Raw genomic sequence first — 25,417 nt, forward strand, 5'->3', positions numbered from 1 at the left:
TATAGTGATTTGGGCTAAGGTGATGGTAGTAGGATGCAGAGAAAAGGGTGATAAAGAAATACTTAGAAAATGTAATCAAATGTATTTGGGAATAACATGAGTATAAGTGGGTGTTAAAGGAAAAGGAGTCATTCAAAAATATTACTCTTGAGCACTGGATGGTAGAGATAGACAACACAGTAAGAAGAGTAGGCTTACTGATAAGGTGATGAATTGCGTTTAGTTTGAACTCGATCAATTTCATGTGCCTGGGATACACGAAAGTGCAGATGCTATGGAAGCAAGATTTAAGTGTCTGGATTAACTCTCTAATATTCTAGCTTTCCATGGACCAGTACTATTGCTTAGACAGCTTGATAAATTTGATAAAGGCTGAGAAAAACCGGGTATCCACTGGAGCCCTCTAGGTTGCTGATTTCAATTCTTCCATTGCTCTTGCTTGGGCAGATGGGTGGCTGTATTACTAGGTGCATGCCTGATGGCTCACAGAGGCAACTGGACTGGGAATGGTTTAACCAGCTGGTTTTTTCCAACTTCAAAATCAGGACAACAGATGAGAATTCTAAGTTGGATAATCCAGAATCCCAATAGCACAAGAACCTAATTTGGAAACAAGCCATTTCATCTTAATGGGCTTAGTATAATTAATATTTATTGTATGTTTATTTGGATTCTATGGTGGCTCAGATGGTAAAGAGTCTGCTTGCAATGCAGGAGACCCAAGTTTGATTCCTGGGTTGGGAAGATCCCCTGGAGAAGGAAATGGCAACCCACTCCAGTATTCTTGCCTGGAAAATCCCATTGACAGAGGAGTCTGGTGGGCCATGGTTGTCCATGGGGTCGCAAAGAATTGAACGTAATTGAGCGACTTTTATTTATAAGACTGTTTCATTTTAGGATCTTTGTGTCACATTGTGTCACATACAGGATTACATGGCATAACGATGTTTTATTAATCTGTTAAAAAGGATTTCTTGTAATTTTCTCTTCCTTTTTATTGCCATATATATTGCAAACCTCCTTCCTGTATGTAATGAAAGAACACTGTAGACGAAACACAGCAGACCTTATATGTTTGGTTGGTATTATATATTCTTGCCATTCTTAATCTTCCCATTTGCAGAAGGTGACTAATTTGAGAAGGCAAAATGTGCAATCAAGGCTTAAAAAAATGGTGATAATTACTCCTTTTCTGCAGGAAAATTGAGTGAAATTACACAACAGTCTTAGGGGGCAAATGTGTCCTATTTATAAATCAAAAGTTGATAGGTAGGCCTTTAGCACATGCTTTGAATATTAATAAGTAAGGCTTAATGTCTGAGCATTAGGCTATTATTTTATGACCACATTTGCTAGAACAAGCAGACCTAGTCTTAACTGCACATCTATGAGACTCCGGGGATTGATAGAATGATTGGAAATAATGAAAATTCAAACGGGGCATGTTGTAGATAATAAGGCCCCGGTTCTTTCTCTCTTTGCAACCACACCCTTTGCCTTGTGACTGCAGTTTCTTCTGGCCTTGATGCAAGTTTGCCCACATGATTTGCTTTGATCAGTAGCATTTAGGAGGTGTGGTGAAACTGAAGACTTGAAAAGTATGTGCTCATTTGGACTTGTTTGACTATCTATCCTCTTGCTATGAAAAGAACAGGTCTTAGTTCTGTAATTCTGGGAGGATTACAGGGATCAGTGGAGCAGAGCAGACTCCTGAGAAGCCTGGCCTAGAGCAGCCAACCCTCTGATCCTCAGATCCACAAGAACAAATGGTTGCTGTTTTCAACTGTTGAGCTTTTATGTGGTATATAAGGCAACACTAATATGATATTGGGCTTCCCAGGAGGCTCAGTGGTAAAAAAATCTGTGTGCCAGTGCAGGAGACACAGGAGATGCCTGTTCAATCCCTGTGTTGGGAAGATCCCCTGAAGAAGGAAATGGCAACTCACTCTAGTATTCTTGGTTGGAGAATCCCATGGACAGAGGAGCCTGGTGGGCTACAGTCCATAGGGTCACAAAGAGTTGGACACAGCTTAGTGACTAAACTACCACCACCAATGTGATATTAGGTAAATAGTATGGGGAATTGCAGACTCAACAAAAAGACCCTAGCTAATGTTAGTAACCAATAACCTGAGGGGATACAAGAGAGAGAGAAGAGATGGAGATTGAAAGTAAGAATAAGAGCCCGGGAGAAAGATAGGAAAGGAAAATGGAGCGGGAGACAGAGACAAACACTGACCTTGGATCAATACATAATTCAGTGCAAGAGAACACAATGGTTCTGAGGTTAAAGTGAAAACACTGAGGAAAGTCAAGGGCTTGGTACACAAGGAACGGAAACATGAATGCATCCAGAAAAAAGGTTCAAGCGGATTTCAGGTCAAGGAAAATAACTGAACACCAATTTGTGAATGGCTTAGATAGTGGGAGTTACTGCAAGAAAATGCTCTCCCCTTTCTCTGCCCTCTGTCTCACTTCAGCCCCTGATACACTTGTTCTGCTGGCGTAGTTTGGTCCCCTACCCAACTCCAAGAGACATCTGGTCATGACTGGAGTTTTGACTGTTGTGACTAGATGGATCAGGGCTACTGGCATATACAGTGTGTAGAGGCCAGCAATTCTGCTAAATTCTCTACAGTGCACAAAGACAGCTGCCAACAACAAAGAACTATTCTGTCTGAAATGTCTATAGTGACACGTTTGAGAAAGCTTGCTTTGGAGATAACTGGTGTGGCCTGGCCCTGAGAAATTCCAGAAGCTTAACCAAGAAAGAAGACCAAGCAAAAGTCAATTTATTTTGGGGGGCCTTCCATGCACCAGACCCTTTATTAGACATTAAGGTTATAAGCATGAGAAAATTATTTTTCATAGTTTCCTAGGCCTTTTTGAAGATTTTGATCCTTGTTTAAGAGTGATAATGAGCCACTGAGGGATTTAAAGAAATGGTATGCTTATAATTGTATTTAAGAAAGATGCCTCTGATAACCTAGTAGATAAAGATCTAGGGGCTCATGGGAGGATAAATCACCAGGAAAGGAAGGATTGATCCTGGAAATGACCCATAATGCAATTCCCTGGTATTTCGCTCACAGATAAGGTAATTCATCTGAGGTGACTGAAAGAAAACTAGAAGCTGGGGAAGCGGCTGACGCATGTAAGCAAGTGGGTCGGAGCCTCCCAATAACAGGGGGGCACTGGCAGGGCTCTGGTTGGTATGGGTAAATGAAGTGGCGAAACCTCTCTTACCCACAAGAGTGAGTGGAGAAGCTCTAACTAGTACTTCGTCCTTTTACCCTGCAGGTAGGTAATGGAATGGAGGGCCCTTCACGTCATTAGGTATCGTATTTTCCATACAGTCCTCAGGTCAGTTTACTTAAATAAACAGATATAGGAGCCTACTGTGTGCCTAAGGTAACAATCTATGTTCCGTGTCTGCTTTATTAGCAGTAGGACTTTGGTAAATTTATTTACTGACTCTCAGCCTCAGTTCTCTTCTGTAATACATACATGTTGCTCAGTCGTGTCCGACTCTTGGCGACCCCATGGACTGTAGCCTACCAGGCTCCTCTGTCCATGGGATTTTCCAGGCAATGGTGCTGGAGTGGGTTGCCATTTCCTTCTCCAGGGGATCTTCCCTATCCAGGGATTGAACCCAGGTCTCCCGCATTGTAGACAGACGCTTTACCGTCTGAGCCAGTAATATGAGAATAAAAAGACTGCCACATCACAGGGTTGTTTTGAGGATTAAAAAATTTTGTTCATGTGAAAACAGTATCTGGTAAACATTCTTATAATTGCTTGTCACCAGAGATAGAAAGATGAATACAAATGATCCCAAATCCCAGGGAATGTACAGAATGATAGACAGACAGTAAACATATAATTTCAATAATGAGATTAATACAATGATAGAACTGCATTCTATAAAATTGCAAAAGAAGTGCGTCTTTTACAGAGCTCTCTCTCTCCAGCCTGGGATGTATCTCTCTGCTTTGTGGATATAACCCTTGGAATGTTCCAAAGGAAATGCAGGTGCCCTTATTTATTCTGTTGCCTGAGGGAGAAACTTGCATGTCATTCTAGTGCCTCAACCTCATTGCTGCCCAATCAATCACCAGGTTTGTCAGTTTCAACCTCCCTAGTATCTCTTACAGCCAGCTGCTTCTCTCCACCCTTGCTGTCATAAACTTTGTTCATAACAGCTTCATTTTTTCCCCCTAGATTACTGCGGTTGCCTCCCCATTGATCTTCCTTCCTCTAGTATTGCTCCTTCTATCTTGCCTGCACTGCAGCCTGAGGGATCTTTCCAGAACACAGAGCTGATAGTATTATTTCCCTAACTAAAACTCTTCAATGGTCCCAGTTGTTTCAGCGTAAAGTTCAGCCTCCCCCGGCAGCATGCAATGTTCTTTATACACGTGACTTCTCAGTCTACCTTCTGTGGCCGTCCTCCTTTCAGTAGACACTTCCTGCACTCTGAACAGCATGGCAGTCTATGGACACGGCACTTCCTCTCTCACCTCTGTGAGCGTGCTCAGTCACTTCAGTCGTGTCTGACTCTGTGGGATGTTATGGATTGTAGCCTGCCAGGCTCCTCTGTCCGTGGGATTCTCCAGGCAAGAATAGTGGAGTGGCTTGCCATGTCCTCCTCCAGGAGTTCTTCCTGACTCAGGGATTGAACCAGCATCTCTTGTGTCTCCTGCATTGGCGGGCAAGTTCTTTACCACTAGCCCATCTGGGAAACCTTGTCTCACATCTGGGTCTTTACAAATATGCCTCTGACCTTTTTTTTTCCTTCTTTGAGAGAGAGTTAATGCAAGGCCTGGAAACCTGGGGGAACAAGCAAAATGCAGTGATTCACCCCACAGCGTTCTCCTTTCTACAGAGCATATGCGAGAGGCCATTTTCCTCCTCATGTTTTCCCTGCCATACACTCTTTTCCTTTTGTTGTGGTGTAGGGATCCAATTTCTTGAGTAAATATTTGAAGTTTACCACTGATAATAAATTTGAAGGTAAATATGGAAAAGCTACAAAATACAGAAATTTTATTAAATTCCTTTCAATTATAAGAAAAATATGAAGCATGCTTCACATCTGTATTTTTTATTTTGAAAATATTGTGCTAATAAATCCTAAAGTCACTGCATTGAAGGTATCAGCAAGACCGAAATGATTACACTTTTTTTTCTGAAGGAGTAGAATATATAAATGCAAGTCACTCCGTATTGACCCACTCTTCATTTATCTCAAATATGGTACTTTTGTTTCTGTTTTCCAGGATAATTGCTGTGCATTGTATCATAGTTCTCCTTCACATTGGATTATTAGCCATCTCTATGGCATGCACATATGACTTCAACTGACTTATTATAGGATGATTATTGGTTATTTTGGCTTTCTAAATTTCAAAGTGAAACTTTTGTCAAAACAAACCTTCTTTAGAGAGTATCTCAGCTTATATTCCTTACAAAATTTTCATGAACAGCTATGTTAAGAAGCTTGACCTTTATTTTTTTGGACTTAAGCCAATGGTCTGATTAAATTTTTTACATAAGGACCTTTGACAAAACAATATTAAATCACACTACGACTTAAACTTTTGATGAAGTGCCTAATTGAAAAAAAGTTAGAGCACCTGAAAATAAATGCTGAAACTCCTCTATGGGTCAGAAATCTAGTTAATGAGAATCAGAGAGTCCTTCCTCTAAAGGACAGTTATCCTTAAGTAGCTTAGCTAAGTAATAATCATGGGACTAATACACTGGTCTATAAAGAGAAGTTAATTGCATTTTCTCACCTTTAACTGAGCAGATACACATATAAAATCCAGCACTGTTTTCCCCCACTCCTAGGGTTCATGGTTCAGGTATCTTAGATGAAAATTCTGTGTAGCTTATATTTGGATCTGACCGCTGATGATCAGCATGATGTTCATACCATCATGCAGTTACTTGGACTAGCTTCCACAGTTATGTGCAGTGCCATTATTATACTTTGGGCATGCAAGAGAATACAAACCTAACAAAATTTAATAATCAATCAGTTCAGTTGCTCAGTCATATCTGACTCTTTGTAACACCATGGACTCAGCTTGCCAGGCTTCCCTGTCCATCACCAGCTCCTGGAGCCTACTCAAACTCTGTCCATCAAGTTGGTGATGCCATCCAGCCGTCTCATCCTCTGTCATTCCCTTCATCTCCCATTTTCAATCTTTCCCAGGATCAGGATCTTTTCCAATGAGTCAGTTCTTTGCATCAGGTGGCAAAATTATTGGAGTTTCAGCTTCAGTATCAGCCCTTCCAATGAATATTCAGCACTGATTTCCTTTAGCATTGACTGGTTGGATCTCCTTGCAGTCCAAGGGACTCTCAAGAGTTTTCTCAAATACCACAGTTCAAAAGCATCAATTCTTTGTCGCTCAGCTTTCTTTATAGCCCAACTCTCCCATCCATACATGACTACTGGAAAAATCATAGCTTCGACTAGACGGACCTTTGTTGGCAAAGTAATGTCTCTGCTTTTTAATATGCTGTCTAGGTTGGTCATAACTTTTCTTCCAAGGAGCAAGTGTCTTTTAATTTCATGGCTGTAGTCACCATCTGTAGTGATTTTAGAGCCCCCCCCCACCAAAAAATAAAGTCTCTCACTAAAGTTTCCTCATCTATTTTGCCATGAAGTGATGGGACCAGATGCCATGATCTTAGTTTTCTGAATGTTAAGTTTTAAGCCAACTTTTCCACTCTCCTCTTTCACTTTCATCAAGAGGCTCTTTAGTTCTTCTTCGCTTTTGCCATAAGGGTGGTGTCATCTGCATATCTGAGGTTATTGATATTTCTCCCAGCAATCTTGAGTCCAGCTTGTGCTTCATCCAGCCCAGGATTTCACATGATTTACTCTGTATATAAGTTAAATAAGCAGGGTGACAGTATACAACCTTGACATACTCCTTTCCTGATTTGGAACCAGTGTGTTATTCCATATCCAGTTCTAACTGTTTCTTCTTGACCTGCATACAGATTTCTCAGGAGGTGGGTCAGGTGGTTTGGCATTTCCATCAGTGAAGAATTTTCCACAGTTTGTGGTGTTCCACATAGTCAAAGGCTTTGGCATAGTCAATGAAGCAGAAGTAGATGTTTTTCTGGAACTCTCTTGCTTTTTCTATCATCCAACGGATGTTGGCACATTGATCTTTGGTTCCTCTGCCTTTTCTAAATACAGCTTGAACATCTGGAAGTTCACAGTTCACATACTGTTGAAATCTGGCTGGGAGAATTTTGAGCATTTCTTTGCTAGCATGTGAGATGAGTGCAATTGTGCAGTAGTTTAAACATCCTTTCATTGGGATTGGAATGAAAACTGACCTTTTCCAGTCCTGTGGCCACTGCTGAGTTTTCCAAATTTGCTGGCATATTGAGTGCAGCACTTTCACAGCATCATCTTTCAGGATTTGAAATAGCTCAACTGGAATTCCATCACCTCCACTAGCTTTGTTCTTAGTGATGCTTCCTTAGGCCTGCTTGACTTCACATTCCAGGATATCTGGCTCTAGGTGAGTGAACACAACATCATGGTTATCTGGGTCATGAAAATCTTTTTTTGTATAGAAGTTATGTTTTAATAGTGATGTAACCTAGGTGGCTGAGGGGAGATTCACTTATGGTGGCACTGTCTAATGGCTTTGGGAGATGGAGTACCTGGGGCAAAGAGAAGGAAGATCTCTGATCTGCAGACGGGAAGTAGGTATGTGTGGAGGGAAGGAAAATGGTGGGCCTTTACAGTGGGTTTTATTTAGTGCTGAAACTAAATAAGGAAAACTCTTCTCTCTCATCTATGTAGTTTATGTTCTTCTATTTAACTGACCTAGGCCCTTTTCTTTATAAACAATATTCCTGACCTTATGTTAATAGTGAATTTGCCCCTTCTCATTCTGTATTACATTACCAAACTCATATACATTAGCTGACAGCACATACTACTAGGCCCAAATGGCTTTTCTTTGCCTCGTATTTCTCTCCAGCCTTTATAGAGGTATAGGGAAAATGTTCGTTTTCCCTGACACAATAAAAAGAAATGAAGAAGAAAGGCAAGGTATTACAGGAAGTTTCTGCTTCCCCGTGAAGCTTGTCTTCACCTTCCACTGCCCCTGGCTGCATGAACTACTCTTTCATTTGTGTTTACCATTATGACTTCAATCAATTTGTTGTGATTATCACAATGATTACTGTATATTAGTAATTTTTCTTATTTTACTCGTGTCTGTAAGTTCAGTGCTTGGAAATAGCACTTGGAATTTATTAGGTACTCAGTTTTTAAAAAATTGAACAATCAAATTATCTCTGGCACTAGAAATCTTATTGATATTCAATAACTAATTTTTAAAATAATAACAATAACAACTAATATTTTTTTTTTAGCACTTACTATGTGATAGGCACTGTGCTAAATCCTTTATATGGATTTTCTCATTTAAATATCATTAATAGCCTTCTGGATTTGGGTACCAATATTCTCTCCCTAAAAATATGGAGAGGTAAAGATACTTCTCCCAGGTAACATACAACTTGTTAGTGGTTGGGATTAGAGCTTCACAGCCCATACTCTCTTAATCTCTGCAGCAGACAAATGGGAATGGGTGTAAGTAATTGTAATACTATGATTAATTGAATGATAGATCTATATATTTGGCCCACTTGTGGCAGAGAGGATAAATGATCAGATTTCTCGAACAGTCAGGGAAAATTTCCCAGAAAGGGCAAAAGTTATTGGCAGACATGTGCAATGATGAGAATACTTGGCCTAGTTTTCTTTATGGTGTTGCCACCGAGTTTTAGTAAATTAGGCAGACCTCCTGCAAAATATCACTTGTTTCTATTTCCTCTTCTATAAAAGAAGGATTGAATTAAATGACATCTTAAATATTGTGATTCAAAAGAAATTCTTTCACTGGAGAGTGTGCCTTGCACACAATGTAAACTCTGTAAGCATCTACTGAATTGAATTATTTTGAAACAGAGAGAATACACCCAATGGATGGAATTGCTGAAGCTAAAACCATTATCTGTCTAGACTAATACTCTTTCATTGTTTTATATAGTGAACCACAGCTTAGATAACTTTCATTTCCCTGTGAATGCTCTGCTTGACCAGAAATTCAGTGTATCCAGTTGACCAATCCCCAAACACCCCCAAATCAACTTTGGACTCTCTACCTACTTTATCATTCCTTCTCATCCCAAATAAGGTGACTGTGTGGCTTCAGTCAGTCAAATATTTTCTATTTTTCTATCCTTTGTTCCTTACACTTTAATTTGTAAAATCTGTCTTCTGCTCGATTTTGCAGTTCTCTGAAAGAAGACTGTATATTTTCATGAAGTGTTAATTAAGGTTTGTTTGTATTACCTAAATTGTTTTCTTTAATAAATTTGTAACAGGTTTTGGTAACAAGGAATGAGATCTGAAGCTGATTGCTAATGGCCTATAGGACAAGGAGACACTCAGACCAGGTGTCCACTGAACCCTTCCAGTTCACAGAGCCTCTCAGCATTACCAAGGGCCATGGGCAAGTCACTCTTGGATTTGAGCTCCACTCCCTTGCATGCAGCTCTCCAATCCAAAAAATCAGTATTAAAATGTTATTATTATTTTATGTATTACTGCTTCCAGAAAGTTTCCAGAGTAGTTTTCTTAGGGGTCAACAACAGGTAGCTGTTGTTAGGGAACTCACCAAACATCAAGGTAAGTTTACAGCGTAAACCACTAGGGGACTTAGGAAAATAAACTGACAAGAAATTCATACTTTTTTGACTCTTGAAATAAAAATCTAAGTAGGCATAAAGCATAAGTCAGTTTATTAGAACATAAGCCACTACAAAGAAATCACGTCATGAAAGAGGAAAAGATCTATGGTTAATGGGAATCTTGGAAGTCAAAGCTGCAAAATTGGTGGGCATGAATCAAATACTTGAGTGCTGTTCTCTTATGTTAAGCTAAGTTGGTCATGGAGTTGGTTAGATTGACATTAGGTCACCTGCCAACCTCAAGAAAATTTCCATGCAAGGAAGTACTCTGTAAAACACCACAAAATCCTAAATCTATCAGCACACCCCTTTTAGGAATTAATTAGATTCCAAGAAACTCAAGGCTTAGCTTAAAAAAAAAAAAAGGATCCTCAACTTTCAAAGAACTGTGTGTGCCACCTTCTGCATAATTATTTATTTTTTGTCTAAGATCTGTGGTCCCAGAAACTGTAATATCTATAAATATGGTAAAATATTATTAAGACAACCTAGAATTACAATGGCCATTATAGGGAACATTTCAGTTAGACAAAATTGTTCATTAAAGAAGTGTACTTGAGGACTTCCGTGGTGGCTCAGTGGATAAGAATCCACCTACCGATATAGAGGACGTGGGTTCAATTCCTGGTCCAGGAAGATGGCACATGCCTCAGAGCAACTATGCCCTGTAGCAAAACCACTGAAGCCTGCACACCTGGAGCCCATGTGTCACAACAACAGGAGCCAATGCAATGAGAAGCCTGAGCACCACAACAGTGAGTGGCCCCTGCTTGCTGCAACTAGAGATAGCCTGTGCGCAGCAAAAAAGACCCAGTGCAGCCAACATTTTAAAGAATTAATTGATTAAAAAAGAAGTGTACTTGAAAGCAAGAGTTCCCAAATCAATAAACAGAATGGGATAACTATTTTAATATTCCAAAATATGATAGCCACTAGCCAGATATGGATATTTAATTTTTAAAAATTAAATACAATTTAGTTTTAAATTTAAGGTTTAGTTTTTTAAATTAAATTTTAATTTTTAAAACTAAATAAAATTTAATTTTTAAAATTAAATAAATTTACATTTAAATTCAATTTCTCAGCATATTTACAATGCTTTTTTAGCCACTTATGTCTAGTTGCTATTGTATTTGGTGTTTCCATCCAAAAGGTTGGAAGGTTCTCTTGTGCAGCCCTATTTTGGTTGACATCTTGATCTTGGTCTTTAAGACCTTGCTACTACTAACAAGATGAAGTGTAGAGAGACCAGTCTGAGAGTCAGGGAAATGAACTTCATTTACGTGAGGCTTCAGTTGTCCACTCAAAGACTTCTTCTAGAAAGGGTTTCTATCACAAAGGAGGAGAAATCCATTGGACAGTCTTAATGTGGACCATTCCAAAGAAGAAACTATATGACAAAATAAATTATTCCATTTGAAAGAAAAAAGGATTTTCACTATTTTTGTTTGTGTCATCAACTATCTAGTGGCTAAAACAGTGTTTTAACCAGATTCTGGACTTGGGGGTGGATGGCATTTGAGGTGATGCTGGTATGATGTGAGCTTCTGAGACTGTAACTTGGGATAAACTGAAAGTCCAGGTGGGAAAGGCTTAATACCTTTATTCTTGATATATGCTGTGTGCTTATCTAATATCTAGTTCTCTCACTAAACTGAAAGCTCCATCCTGACACAGAATGTCAGTTACATTCACCTTTGATCCTCAGAACATAGCAAGATGTCTAGTGTTTAGAATGAATGAACACTATTTTGGAAGCAGTTTATTCTTATTTGATACTATATTACTCTGTATCAAGTTAATGAAATGTGATTTATTCAATAAATAACATAAATCATGTTAGCTCCTATAACTTTTGTTCTGCTTTCCAATTTTTCACTTCTCAAATGTACATATCCTAGAATTCTATGTGTGTTTTTAAACTGACCTAGAGGTTCTTTCACTGAGCCCAAGTTGATTCATACTTGGGCTTTAGGCACATATGTGTATGTGCTTGTATATATTTTTCTGGTGAATGGATTCTTAGGTTTCATTAAATGTTCTAGTAAGTCACTGATTATCCCTCTTCCCAATATTATTAATAATTATATTAGTGAGTGCTGTACATATTTTATGATATAACTGAAATGTTACTTTTCAGTTCTGTAGCATAGTGAAGGATAAAGAGTGATTAATTGTGATCTAAGAAAACTGGATTTAGTTGCCTTGTTAAAGTCCTTAGTCTGACTGAGTCCCATATTATTAGAATTAAAATGAAAAAAAAATGATGAAAGATGACCTCTATGGGCCCTGGTACCTTGAATTTTACTATGTTTTACATCCTGAATCACTGGTTTCCCAATAAGCTTGTGGAACTTTGTGTTTGATAATTTGAAGTAAGTTTCTACTATTAACTGAAGTTCAGCTTACAGTTCTTTATTAGCCATAGACTATTATTCAGTGCATTTAAGAAAGTTATGTTATTTGTCAAGCATTATTTCTGTAGGCATTTTTTGTTTCTCCTATTTACCCAACTAAAGAGATACTTTTTCTCTGATATCCGTGTTCTCCCACAGCAATTTGAATTTTCAACCTTTTTTCCATGGTACTGGGCTTTGTGTAAAGTGTTGAGAATGTGTTGCAGTGACTCTTAAGAGTCCCAAAGATCCCTATGGGGTTTGTGAGGTCAACACTATCTTTATAATAATACTAAAATCTTATATACTTCTTTGCACTCTCATTCTCTTGTGAATATATGATACAGTTGGATGTAACAACTGATAAATATGGAAGCAGATGTAAGGATCCATCTGTCTTTTTTTAAGCAGGTGTTGAAGATGTCTGCAACAATAGAAGCCAGTGTACTCTCTGACTAAACTGTTTTTGTGAACACATAATTAATTTTTCATAAAATATGTAATTTATATTGATATGTGATGGATTTATTATTGTTGTAATAAATTAATAAATAATTTAAAATAATATATTTTAATTTTAAACACAGTAGATAGCCATAGATATAACTTGCAATAAGCAAAAGTTCTTTGGGGTTCTCAATAGTCTATAAGCATAAAAGAGGTCTTGAACAAAAAGATGAAGTGGAGGAATCATAGTAGATAAGAGCAACATTCCTATTCCAAGCCTTCATTTTACTTGTGTTGTCATTTAGAGGAGAAATAACATCACCCTTATTGCCTTTGATTTTGCATTTTTAAAAGTTATGTACAGCGGTATATTACTCAACCATAATATAGGATAAACATTTGCCATTCGTAACAACATGGATGCACCTAGAGGGTATTATGTTTTGTGAAACAATAAATCATATAAAGAAAGACAATTACTGTATGTTTTCATTTATATGTGGAATCTAGAAACTAAAATGAATGAATATAACAAATAAGGAAAACTCACATACAGAGAACAAACTAGTGATTACCAGAAAGGAAAGGGGTAGGGGAGTAGCAGGAAAGGTGAAGGAGATTAAGAAGCGCAAACTACTAGGTACAAAATAAATAGGTTACAAGTATGTGATATATAGCACAAGGAATTTAGCCAATATTTTATAATAACCTTATATGGATTATATAAAAATATAAAATAGCTATGTTGTATACCCAAAACTAATATAATATTATAAGTGAACTATATTTCAATTTAAAAAAGTGCAGGTCACCAATGTGCTATGATCAGGTTAGCAAATGAAGTCTCTAGGTATAGAACTTGCTGGAAACTCACCTTGCAATTTTTAAGGGTATGATTCTCCTCCCACCCGAACTCTCCCCTGTGTTAGAGATAATGAGTGGATTCAATTTTAAACCTCTGTATAGACGTTAGATTGCTAATTAGTAGCTACCTGAGTAAGTCTAAGGTACCATCTTTTTAGGGAGATTCCTAACCCAAAGAGTTTGCCCCATGAACTTCTACAGGAGACTGTTATTTATTTATTTTTCCTTTAAACAGCTGCTTATCTCTCTCAGGGAGCTTCTTCTGAACAGGCCATATACCTGGTATTTCACAAATGATTCACTGAAGAATATCTGAACTCTTTTTATGTAATCATTATTTAAGAAAAAAAAGTCCTAGAGGCTTTTCTGCCAGGCGAGCCCCATCTTTAAGCAATTATTTTTGGGTTCTGAGTACTAGCAGTACCCAAGGGCTTGTTGGAAGCAACATTTCTATTATTGATAACAATGAAAATGTTTGGCCAGGGAGTATATTCATTTTCCTCTTTGCCATTTATAATCGATTAATCATGGTAATCTTAAGGGTAGAGTATATTTTTATGACAGTTGTGCTTCAGAGAGAGAACAGGAATCTTGAGTTATTGGTTATTAAGTTTTGCCTGTATGTAACTTGCCCATTTTCAAGGCAGCCGTGAAAGTAGGTTATTTTCTTTTGAAATGCATTTAGTTTCTTTGTCAAATTATTTTTACTGTATCTTAAATGAAAATATGGCAAAATGTGTTAGTACTAGATGTTCGAAACGTGAAGCTTCAATAAGTTAGATATATGTATATACACATTTATGTCTACGTAAAGCAAATCAAACTGTGTTTTTGAAAACTATAGATTGGAGGTGACTTTTTTCTCTTTTGGAGCTCTGCTTAAGAAAAGTATAGAAACATAACTGTCTTTTCTATATTTTCAAGAGACTAAAAAAAGGAAAAGTGAAAAGTTAATATATCTCAGTTGCTTTATTGGTCTGACATCTCAAGCTCTTGAACTCATAGGATCAATTAGAAAATTCTTTCTTGTGGATAAAAGATGGGTATTAACACATATGACTCTTCCAGAGGATAGAAAAGAACCAAAGTCTAAAAAAAAGAGAAAAAACACAAATATAAATGGTAAAACCTGGCAACACATCACCTAGTAATGATGCTGTTTTAAGTGGTTTAAGTAGAAGGTAAAGGAAACAGAGCTACATAATGTAATAATGTAATTTTGGAGCCCTTCACCATTAATACTGATCACAGGATCTCCTGGAGTTTTGGGGTATGAAAACTGATCATAAGAAAACTTTAAAAACTGAGTGTTGAACCAGTTTGGTAAAAGTTGATGTTAGTTGAGATTGAAATCTAAAGACACAGATATCCTTTTTAATACTCTGTTGGTGGCAGCTTACTTCAGTAAGGCTTATATTAAAAAAAAGTCAAATTTTGTTACATAGAAATAAAACCTGAGAGAAGAAATATTATAGATATTTAAATATTATCCTGATAAGTAATGCTCTCTTTTGAAAAAAATCTGTCCTATTTCTCTAACGTCTTTGCTTTAAACTCTGTGTGTGTGTGTATGTGGTGTGTGTGTGTGTGTGTGTGTGTGTGGTGTGTGTGTGTGTATGTGGGGTGTGTGTATGTGGGGTGTGTGTGTGTGTGTGGAATGTGTGTGTGTGTGGGGTGTGTGTGTGGAATGTGTGTGTGTGTGTGCGTGTGTGTGTGTATGTATTGTGTCAATACTAGTAGCAAAATTGGAATCTGACAGTTATCACTAAAATCCATTTTTAGGCCTTTATAGAAGATACAATCAATCTCCCGTTAGTAACCATAACAAAGTAAAATAGGAAATAAAAGAAACATTTGTATAAAAACCAAAATAGACTCAGACATAGCAAACAAACTTCTGGTTCAAATGGAAGCTGCTGCTGCTACTAAGTCACTTCCGTCGTGTCCGACTCTGTGTGACCCCATAGACGGCAGCCCACCAGGTTACCCAGTCCTGGGATTCTCCAGGCAAGAACACTGGAAGGGGTTGCCATTTCCTTCTCCATCAAAGGGAAGAGGGGAGGAATAAATTAGGAATCTGTAATGAACAGAGACACACTACTATATATATAATAGATACACACGGACTTACTATAGCAGAGGGAACTATATTCACTATCTTATAATAACCTATAAAGGAAAATAATCTGAAAAACTATATATATATATATAAATATATAAAAAACTGGATCACTTTGTTGCAGACCTGAAGCATTGTAAATCAACTATACTTCAATAAAAAAAAAACTAAAACAAATTTGCAATTAATAAAGGTACTCTTGATGTCTTCTTACAGAAACATAATTGAGAGTTAACAATATTTTACTTAATTCATTAATGAGTAAACAAGTCTAAAAAATACAGCTTAAGAAAAAAGTTTCCAAAAACTTGGAGAAAATACTAGAAGATGTCCATAGAAGGATATAAGAAATAGAAATGAAGGGTTCTAAAACAAGGTTTTTTGACTATACAATCACAGATGATCTCAGGAAGGAAGTTGAGGAAACACTGAAAGAGATCAATGTGTCTGTACAGAGAGCTCTTTGAGCTCAGACATAAAACGATCATATATAAAAGAGGCACACGCCAAGGACAAACACAAAAGAGTGGCTCATTTCTAAAGATCAGGGTCAGGAAGGCTAAAGTCCAGAAAGACTTTGTGAGAAATGCTAATGGCTACAAAAGTCCCGAAAGCTATGTTTGGAGCAAACTAAAAACAAGAAAGGGATAGATTCAAACTCAAGGAAAATAATGTGATGTCAAAAGAGGGCAGAGAGAAAGCAGAACTTTCTAATTCCTTCTCTGCCTCTGTGTTGTCTGTCAAAGACTAAAATTTATTTGTTTGTTATCAACTTAATGAGCACGCCTGCCTGCATATGCAGTCATGTCCAACTCTGCTACCCCATGGACTGACATCAATTTATATTCTACTCAAAGTATGGTCTATCACAGAAAAAATTCTGTTCAAAATGCTTTAGTTTTCAAACATTTTGATATGATAGGGATGTGTGTGTGTGTGTGTGTGTGTGTGTGTGTGTATGAAGTTGCCTCAGTCGTGTTTGACTCTTCGTGACCCCATGGACTATAGCCCGCCATGGGATTGTCCATGGGATTCTCCAGGCAAGAATACTGAAGAGAGTTGCCATGCCCTCCTCCAGGGGATCTTCCCAACCAACGACTGAGCCCAGGTCTCTTGAATCTCCTGCACTGGCAGGCAGATTCTTTACCACTGTGCCATCTGGGAAGCATAGTGAGTTATTTCAGAGATGAAGGGAAAGGATTTATGGAATAATGCTCTAACCTGCAAAGTTACTATAAAAATTGCTCAATAATAATAATGAGTGTTATTAACTAAACTAGTCTATCTAAGAATTTTTACATGTGCTAATGCTTAGACTCATCTCACCCACTGAAATGTAATACCAGTTGGTCATTCCACATAGAATTTTTTTTTTCCTGGAAAAATGTCACAAACAACACACCATTTATCTAATCAACCAGCATGTCCTTTAGCTTTCTCTTCAACATACATCCACATTCTGACTACTTGACATTTCCATAGTCATTACTTCTCACTATGCCCATTGCCACCATCCAGCTGCCATTATCTTTCACCTGAACCATTCTCATAGCTTCTTATTAATTAATTTTTTATGATTTATTTTTGTCTGTGCTGGGTATTCATTGCTGTGTGGGCCCCTCTCTAGTTGCTGTGCATGGGGTTCCCATTGGGGTGACTTCTCTTGTTTTGGAACCTGAGCTCTAGGGTGCACAGGCTTTAGTAGTTGCTGCTCTCAAGCACAGGCCTAGTAGTTGTGGCACATGGGCTTAGCTGTTCCATGGCACGTGGGATCTTCCCAGATCAGGGATTGAACCCATGTCTTGTGCATTGGCAAGCGGATTCTTAACCACTGAGCCACCAGGGAAGCTCCATAGGTTCATAACTATTTTCAACTCTACCCTCTCTACAACTTGTTGTCCATGGCCCCCAGCGTGCACGCACACACACACACACACATACACACACACACACACACATTACTGTAGTAATAATATATGTAAACAATTTGATGAAAAGCCTAGCTGTGCATATGATCTCAGCATGACTATTTTCTATCCCTCGCTTCTCCTTTAAGTTTTATTTCTGGATGAAAACTTAGTGATGTTCCCTGACTACCTGTCTATCTAGGGTAATAGACAGTTTTACCACCTCTTTAAGTTGCACTCATGTCAGAAATTAGAATGTCCTGCCCTTGATAATAATCAAAACCTTGAACTTGTTTAAAATCAAATCTTTTATACTACTGAGCCAGACCCACATGAGCAGGTCATTTACAATAGGAAAAGAAGGTGTCTTGCTCTCTTTTCCCAGCTGAGTAGGTAAAGATTCAGATCCCCGCTGACTTAAGTGCAAGGACAGAGAGAAGAGGAAAGAATAGTGTGTTGGTTTTAAAATGTGGCCACCAATTCTTCGCCACTCTTCCCATTCTAAGATTGGGTGCATATGTAATACCTTAGGATCTTGGTAGGTCTGTGACTGTCCTGGTCAAGAGAGTGTAGCAGAAGTGATGTTTGAAACACCCCCCAGTCATTTGAATCTTCCCAGCTGAGGTCCAGATAACATGAGCAGAAATAAGCCTTCCCTGCTGTGCCCTCTTTGACTTCCTAACTGACAGAATCTCTGAGTTTAATAGAGTTACTGTTGTGTTAAGTCACTAAATTCAGAGTAACTTGTTACATAGCAGTAGAACAGAAGGCAGGGATTTTCTGTACTGAACTTGAACTGTTACTTAAGTTATTATTTTTGTGGTCTCTGGGGTTGGTTAATGTTTAAATTGGACTCTTTCCCTCAAGTCATTTTTAGACTCTCCTCACAGATCCTTTCTAGTGGCAACTCCTGTGATGAGAGAAGAGGATGGGGCTCACAACATATCATCTCCAAAGAATTTTCTCTCATCTCCATTTCCTCCTCTGCCCTCTCTTGCTCTTTCTCTTGGAGTGCATGAAGGTCTCATGATTAAAGGGCACCCAAGTTGGGAAACAGGCTCTGAATATTTCCTCATAAATTCCACATAACAGTCTACTCACATGTGCTCTGTTAAGTACTGGTACTTCTATGGAAATTGAAGTCCTATTTTAATATCCTATTAAACAGAATATAATATGTTAATTTTATTTTACTTACAGAATTCATTAGTAACCTTATATTTATAGGATGATTATTGATATGCAGGTATGATTTTAAGTGTTCATTTATACTTGATGCCGTTTAATTTTTGCCTTTGCTGTAGTTGACATTTTGAGGATCTGTGAAGGACCTGGGTGGTATTTCTTGCAAATCTCACAGGCTATTTATATCTTGCATCAAGTATGGAAACAGTGATAGTGAAACCATTGTTCTCTCTTTTATTTACAGCCTGGTCTGCCTATAGTACCATTAAAGATAAGGAGTATCAAGATGGGCAATTTATTGATGTGTCAAATGTTCAGAGTCAAGAGCCATCCTATTGTTGTTACTTTTACAGCTTGCCTGAGTGGCTGGGAATAGTGCCTGAAACCAACCCCCCCAGCCCACCCGTGTGCCTGGAACTTAGCAGACACTCAATACATATTTGTTTAGTGGTAAATATATTCTTTGTGGGCCATTTGGATTTTGTTGCAAGTATTCAACTCTGCTGAGGTAGTGTGAAAACATGCATACAGTATGTAAATGAATGGTCATGGCATGGGCCAACCCCTGCTTTAGATTCAGACAGGTCTTGGGTTTCAGTTTAGCTCTACTCTGTGCAAGTCATGGAATTTTAGTAGGTCATGTAATTTATCTGTGCATAGGTCTCCTTATCTGTAAAATGAGGGAGAATCTTTTCTTCTTTGTTGTTACAAGAAATTTTATGAGATATGTACATGAGGCAATTAGTATAGTATCCAGGACATTCTAAGCATTTGGGAAAGTGATGATATTATCATTTTCCCTATGCTTCTTCAAAGCCTTGGAGTACTGGCCATTTCTTTAGACCATATTTCCATCATTCTTGCTTTGCCCAGAATTAGTCTTGCTTCACAGGGAACTGGGAATGCTCTTCTGCAGAGACTTCTGGTCTGTTTGAGTTATTCTTCCTGATTTTGAAAGATGTATCAATCTCTTTATACCTTACCAGACACCCTCAATCCTTTAGGAATGTTTTTCAAATGTTTCACTCCTCCATTCCCACTGTCATTGATCTAGTTCAGTTCCTCATCACAAGAGCTTCCTTGCTGTACTTTTGTACACTGAGATCTCAATTCCTCAATGTACCTTCTTCCTATCTACCTTATTTAGCTTTTAAAAGCATACTATGACATCACTCCAGTAATTAAAAATATTTGACTGCTCCTAGATGATTATAGAATAAAGCGGAAATCTCCTGCCCTGGCATTCAAGATCCTGTATCTGGGTCCATTCTGCTTTTCCAGGTTCATCTCATATTTTCCTCATGATCTATATCCTGGCTTTACCAGATTACTCACATTTGCCTTTTCATCCTGAAAAAGTATCAAGTTTCTTCCTTGTGCTTTTATATTTCTTTTGAATTCATAATTATGTTATGATTGGCATAAGAATCTCTATCCAGCTAAACTTTGACATTCTTAAAGATAGGGGCTACTTTCTTTATCTTAAAATTAATTTTGGACTGTCGAAAAGGTAATGTAATGGTCAATTTCAATAATCTCCTTGGGAAGGTTCTATGTGAAGTGCTACAGCTGTCTTTTTAATCTTTTCTTCTAGAATCTCATTTTCCAAGTCAGAGATGAATCTTAAATGATGGGATGAAAAACACAGAATCTTTATGTCCTGGGGGGGAAAAAAAACTACACACAACCTGAGTTACTACATCTAAAAACCTATTAAATATTCCTCTCAACACTGGTGGGGTTTTCATGCCTATTTCTTAAATGCTATCTGTACAAATCTCTTTTAGCATTTCTCAGATTTCACTGCAATTGTTGGTCACACATTTTTGTACTAGATTTAGAATTTTCAAGGGTAGGAATCATGTTTTATTATCTTAGTATAATATCATAGTAAGTATTCAAAAAAATTTGTTGAATGGATAGATGGATGAATGGATGACTGAATGGCTAAGTCCCTAAGCAATAGCCTTTTAAATTAAATCTATTAAGACTGCAGTGTTTAGTTAATATGTTCAAATTTCTTTCTGCTTCTAAGTGTTAAACAAGTGAAAAAGGAGCTATTTAAGATGACAAACATCTTCAAACATTGCTTCATACTATGAATAGCTTTGAAAAATCCTGAAAACTAAACAAAAAAGCAATTAAGGAAAGCAAACTGACAAGAAAGGTTGAATGACTAAAGAGATAATGGGAGAATTATTTTATGTGTGTAGATGTTTAATGCATAAATGTCAGTCAGTGTCAATAGCGTACTATTCTGCTTAACTTGGAACATTCGTGATATTGAGAAGTACAAAATGTTGGGGAATAAGAGACAGAAAGCTAAAGTGACTTGTTGTTTCAGAATGATGTTCTTAGATTAGCCAAATATGAAACTTTAATTATGATTAGCCCTGTTTACTTTGCATTTGACAGAAGTAACATATGCTTCAGAAATGTCAATTCAAAAATCTTTTTGCCTTTTATTTTCCTCTGAAATTCTGAATGTTAACATTCTATGCAATTCAATCCATAAAGTGTATTGTTTTTTGTCATAAGTGTTATTAAAAATAGAATTTATTTTGTTTCAAGTATATGCAGGCCTTCAGTTCATGTCCGTGTCTTTAATAAATCCATAAGTTTCTCCTTAAGTAAATAACATGGTATGATTATACCATGATTATAATATTATCATCAATTAAAGAATTCTAAATATTTATTGTATTTCTTTCTAGCATAGAAATACAATAAATGTAATTTAATAGAATTTGTGTTAAACAACTTGGAAAAAAAAAACATTTTGCTATACTTCTTTAGTCGTTGTTGATTACTGGGGATAATTCATTTCCAAGTTTAGAAAGTTAGGCTTTCTAAAACAGAAAGTTTTAGCAGTTTTTGAATCTTAAGTAGTTCTATACCATTTATTCTAGGCAACATATTTTTTTAAAAGAAGTACAAAAAACAAAACCAAAACAAAACACCTGGCATTTTGGACATCAAATGATTTGGGGAGGGTGGTGGGAGGGGGGTTCAGGGTTGGGAACTCATGTACACCTGTGGTGGATTCATGTCAATGTATGGCAAAACCAATACAGTATTGTAAAGTAAAAAAATAAAATTAAAAAAAAAGTAAAAAACAAAAACACAAAAATGGAAAAAATAACCCACATACACACCAAAATTCTGTGATGAGCTTGCTGGAGAGATTTCAACAGAAGATTCTTTATAAGGGCCAAGTTATATCATTATTTACTTAGATAAACAAAGCAGAAACCCACAAACTGAATTTTTTTCATGGAACTCATGCCTCAATTACCAGTTAAGTGTTCTGCTGAATTGCATGCCCTTGCCTTGTGACTAGAGCTACATAAAAGCATTGAAAACACTATTAATTCTCTCAAAAAACTGAAGAGAGACCTCTTTGTGGTATTTCAGGTGGATCTATGGAAATGGTTGTCATCATGATTAAGGAACTGGAATTCTGGTTGAGCTTGCCATAGAGGCAGAGAGGAAAAGCTGTGGGAGTGCTTGGCAAGAACTACTAACACTTACACAGAGCTCCCCTTTGTCAAAGCACCACACATATGCGAGCTTATTGGTCCTTACCGTATCTTAACATAATTACAATTTTCCTTCTTTGAAAAATTGTAAAGAACTAAAGTATGGATCAGTTCAGTTCAGTTCAGTCGCTCAGTCATGTCCAACTCTTTGCAACCACATGGACTAAGCATGCCAGGCTTCCTTGTCCATCACCAACTCCCAGAGCTTACTCAAACTCATATCCATTGAGTCAGTGATGCCATCCAATCATCTCATCTTCTGTCCTCCCCTTCTCCTTCCGCCTCAATCTTTCCTAGCATCAGGGTCTTTTCTATTGAGTCAGTTCTTTGCATCAAGTGGCTAAAGTATTGGAGTTTCAGCTTCAGCATCAGTCCTTCCAATGAATATTCAGGACTGATTTCCTTTGGGATTGACTAGTTTGATCTCCTTGTTGTCCAAGGGACTCTCAGGAGTCTTCTGCAACACCACAGTTCAAAAGCATCAATTCTTCGGTGCTTAGCTATTTTTCAAGGCTTCTTGAGGGGTCCAACAATAAAACTATAGGTCAGCCAAGTGGCACTTCCAGTGTTAGGTGCAAGAACTATCTCTAAAAACATTGCTTTAAGAACAACAAAATAACAACCTATTTTCTCATCTGAATGGCAGAAGGGAAAATAATGATGTTTAGTTGTTCATAAATTGCTGCAGATAAATAGTAGGTGAATCTGAAAAACAATTGTAAACTTTAAAGAGAGGCTTACTCCTTGGAAGAAAAGTTATGACCAACCTAGATAGCATATTAAAAAGCAGAGACATTACTTTGCCAAAAAAGGTCCATCTAGTCAAGGATATGGTTTTTCCAGTGGTCATGTATGGATGTGAAAGTTGGACTGTGAAGAAAGCTGAGCGCTGAAGAATTGATGCTTTTGAACTGTGGTGCTGGGGAATTCCCTTGAAAGTCCCTTGGACTGCAAGGAGATCCAACCAGTCCATTCTAAATGAGATCAGTCTTGGGTGTTCATTGGAAGGACTGATGCTAAAGCTGAAACTCCAATACTTTGGCCACCTCATGCAAGAGTTGACTCATTGGAAAAGACCCTGAAGCTGGGAGGGATGGAGGGCAGGAGGAGAAGGGAACAACAGAGGATGAGATGGCTGGATGGCATCACTGACTCGATGGACATGAGTCTGAGTGAACTCTGGGAGTTGGTGATGGATGGGGAGGCCTGGTGTACTGCAATTCATGGGGTCACAAAGAGTCAGACACGACTGAGTGACTGAACTGAACTGAACTGAACTGAACTGAACTGAAGGACTAGGTTGTGAACTGTAATTTTCTTCAGTGCATTCCCATATATCCCCCACCTTTCTTCTTTTCCCTCTTTCTTTAGCAAGTCTTTCCCCAGTATCTACACCCACCTTTGGGTCAGCATCTACACCCAGCTGAATCCTAATGTCAGGCTAACCTTAGATTTTTCATGTTAAACAGTGTGTAGCAATGGTTAGGAGTCTGACTCCACTTATCAAAGGTGAAATAGATCAAAGTCTGAAATCTACCTGCCTCTTACAAACTGGGTGATATCACCAAGCACCTTTCTAGACCTCTCCAAGCCTCAGTTTCCTCATCTGTCTACTGGGGATAATAATAGTATTTACCTCAGCTCATGCATGTAAAAGGCTTGGCCCAAATACTAGGGAAATATCAAGTATGAAATAAATTTTAATTATTGTTTTGCCTTCTCTCTTTTTTCCTCTTATCTCTATTTTTCCTTGTTATTATCTTGCTCTGATAATTAATTCTTGCCTAGATGTTAAAGACTTAATATCAGATATCCAAAGCCATCTTCATGTAAAAAGAAATGCTTTATGGTTGATGATACCTTAACCCATTAATTGTTCTGAGTCTTAAGTGCAGAGGTTTGATTTAACTATAATATTCAATTTATTATACCTACAAGTTCTCTCTAATTTACTTATTTGTTTAGTTGCTTTCTATTTTCATTCCCCACACTCCAATAGTAACCACTCTAATGCATTTAATGCATATCTTTCTGTTTATATTTTTGTCAAATATATATTTTTGTTTTATTTACAAGTATTTTATTAATAATTCATGTAAACATTATACTATCTACTAGTTCTCATTTGTTTTCATGCCTTTTCACTTATGGGATGTTCTTTAACATTCAGCCAAATCTGGTGCCTCATCTTTAACTGTTGTATAGTACTCAGAGGTGGACATCAATTCAAATGTTTTTAAACTTTTTTTTTTTTAACCAAATAACTGCTTAAGATTGAGGAAAGAGGACTTATACCCCTATAGCCTCTTAAAGTGGAGCCCAAAGTTCTAGGCTCAAGCTCCATATTTCTTTGAAACAGTTTGATTTATCATATAGAAAGAAATCATGGATTTTGCAGTTTATTTCATAGTATGTCCATTGTTAGTTTACTACAAAAATAATATTTTTTGTTTACGGTTAAGTTGTTTAATTTTCATCTTCACTAAATCAATGAACTTGGCCCTCTGTAAGATGCACTATTTTTTCCCTATGAGTTTCCACACTGTCTTCATACTGCTGGGCAGTCCAAGTTTGAGAAATGTGGTCTTAATCTAAATATAAACAGCTTCTAAAAGTGGAATTTCAGGCAAAAATTTGCTTAAGTGACAGAGAGTAATACTTAAATCCCTTTTTATTATGAAAGGCAGCCCTGATAAATATACTTAGCACTGAAAACTCAAAGTATGTCATTTCCCACAGTAAACAGCTAAAGCCATAACTTCAAAGGATAACTAATTGTGTTCCTAAAGGAAAATTCTTTGAAAGATGCCAAACCTTTGGGAGATTTTCTACAAGGTATAGAGTGACACAAAGAGATATTATGGTTTGGCAAACCTCCCCTCATTTTCATTAACAGTTCCCCAAGTCACCTAAAAGAAACAAATAATCTAAGTAATAACTTCAGATGTCACCTGTTCCAACCAGATGGCTTCCCACATCTATTTTGTCAGACATTCTAGACCACAGCATATCTGCTTTCGTAACTTTGGTAGTGGGGTCCTAAGCTTTCCCTTCCTTTTTCACTGTTTGTTCTTTGTGGTTCGGGTCAAGGCTCATCTATTTGCTTGTGCTCTGTTGGATTTCATATGTCATTCTGTTTTTTTCTGAACTGCCTTGTCACTT

This window comes from Ovis canadensis, chromosome 6, assembly GCF_042477335.2.
Source record: "Ovis canadensis isolate MfBH-ARS-UI-01 breed Bighorn chromosome 6, ARS-UI_OviCan_v2, whole genome shotgun sequence".
NCBI lineage: Eukaryota > Metazoa > Chordata > Mammalia > Artiodactyla > Bovidae > Ovis > Ovis canadensis.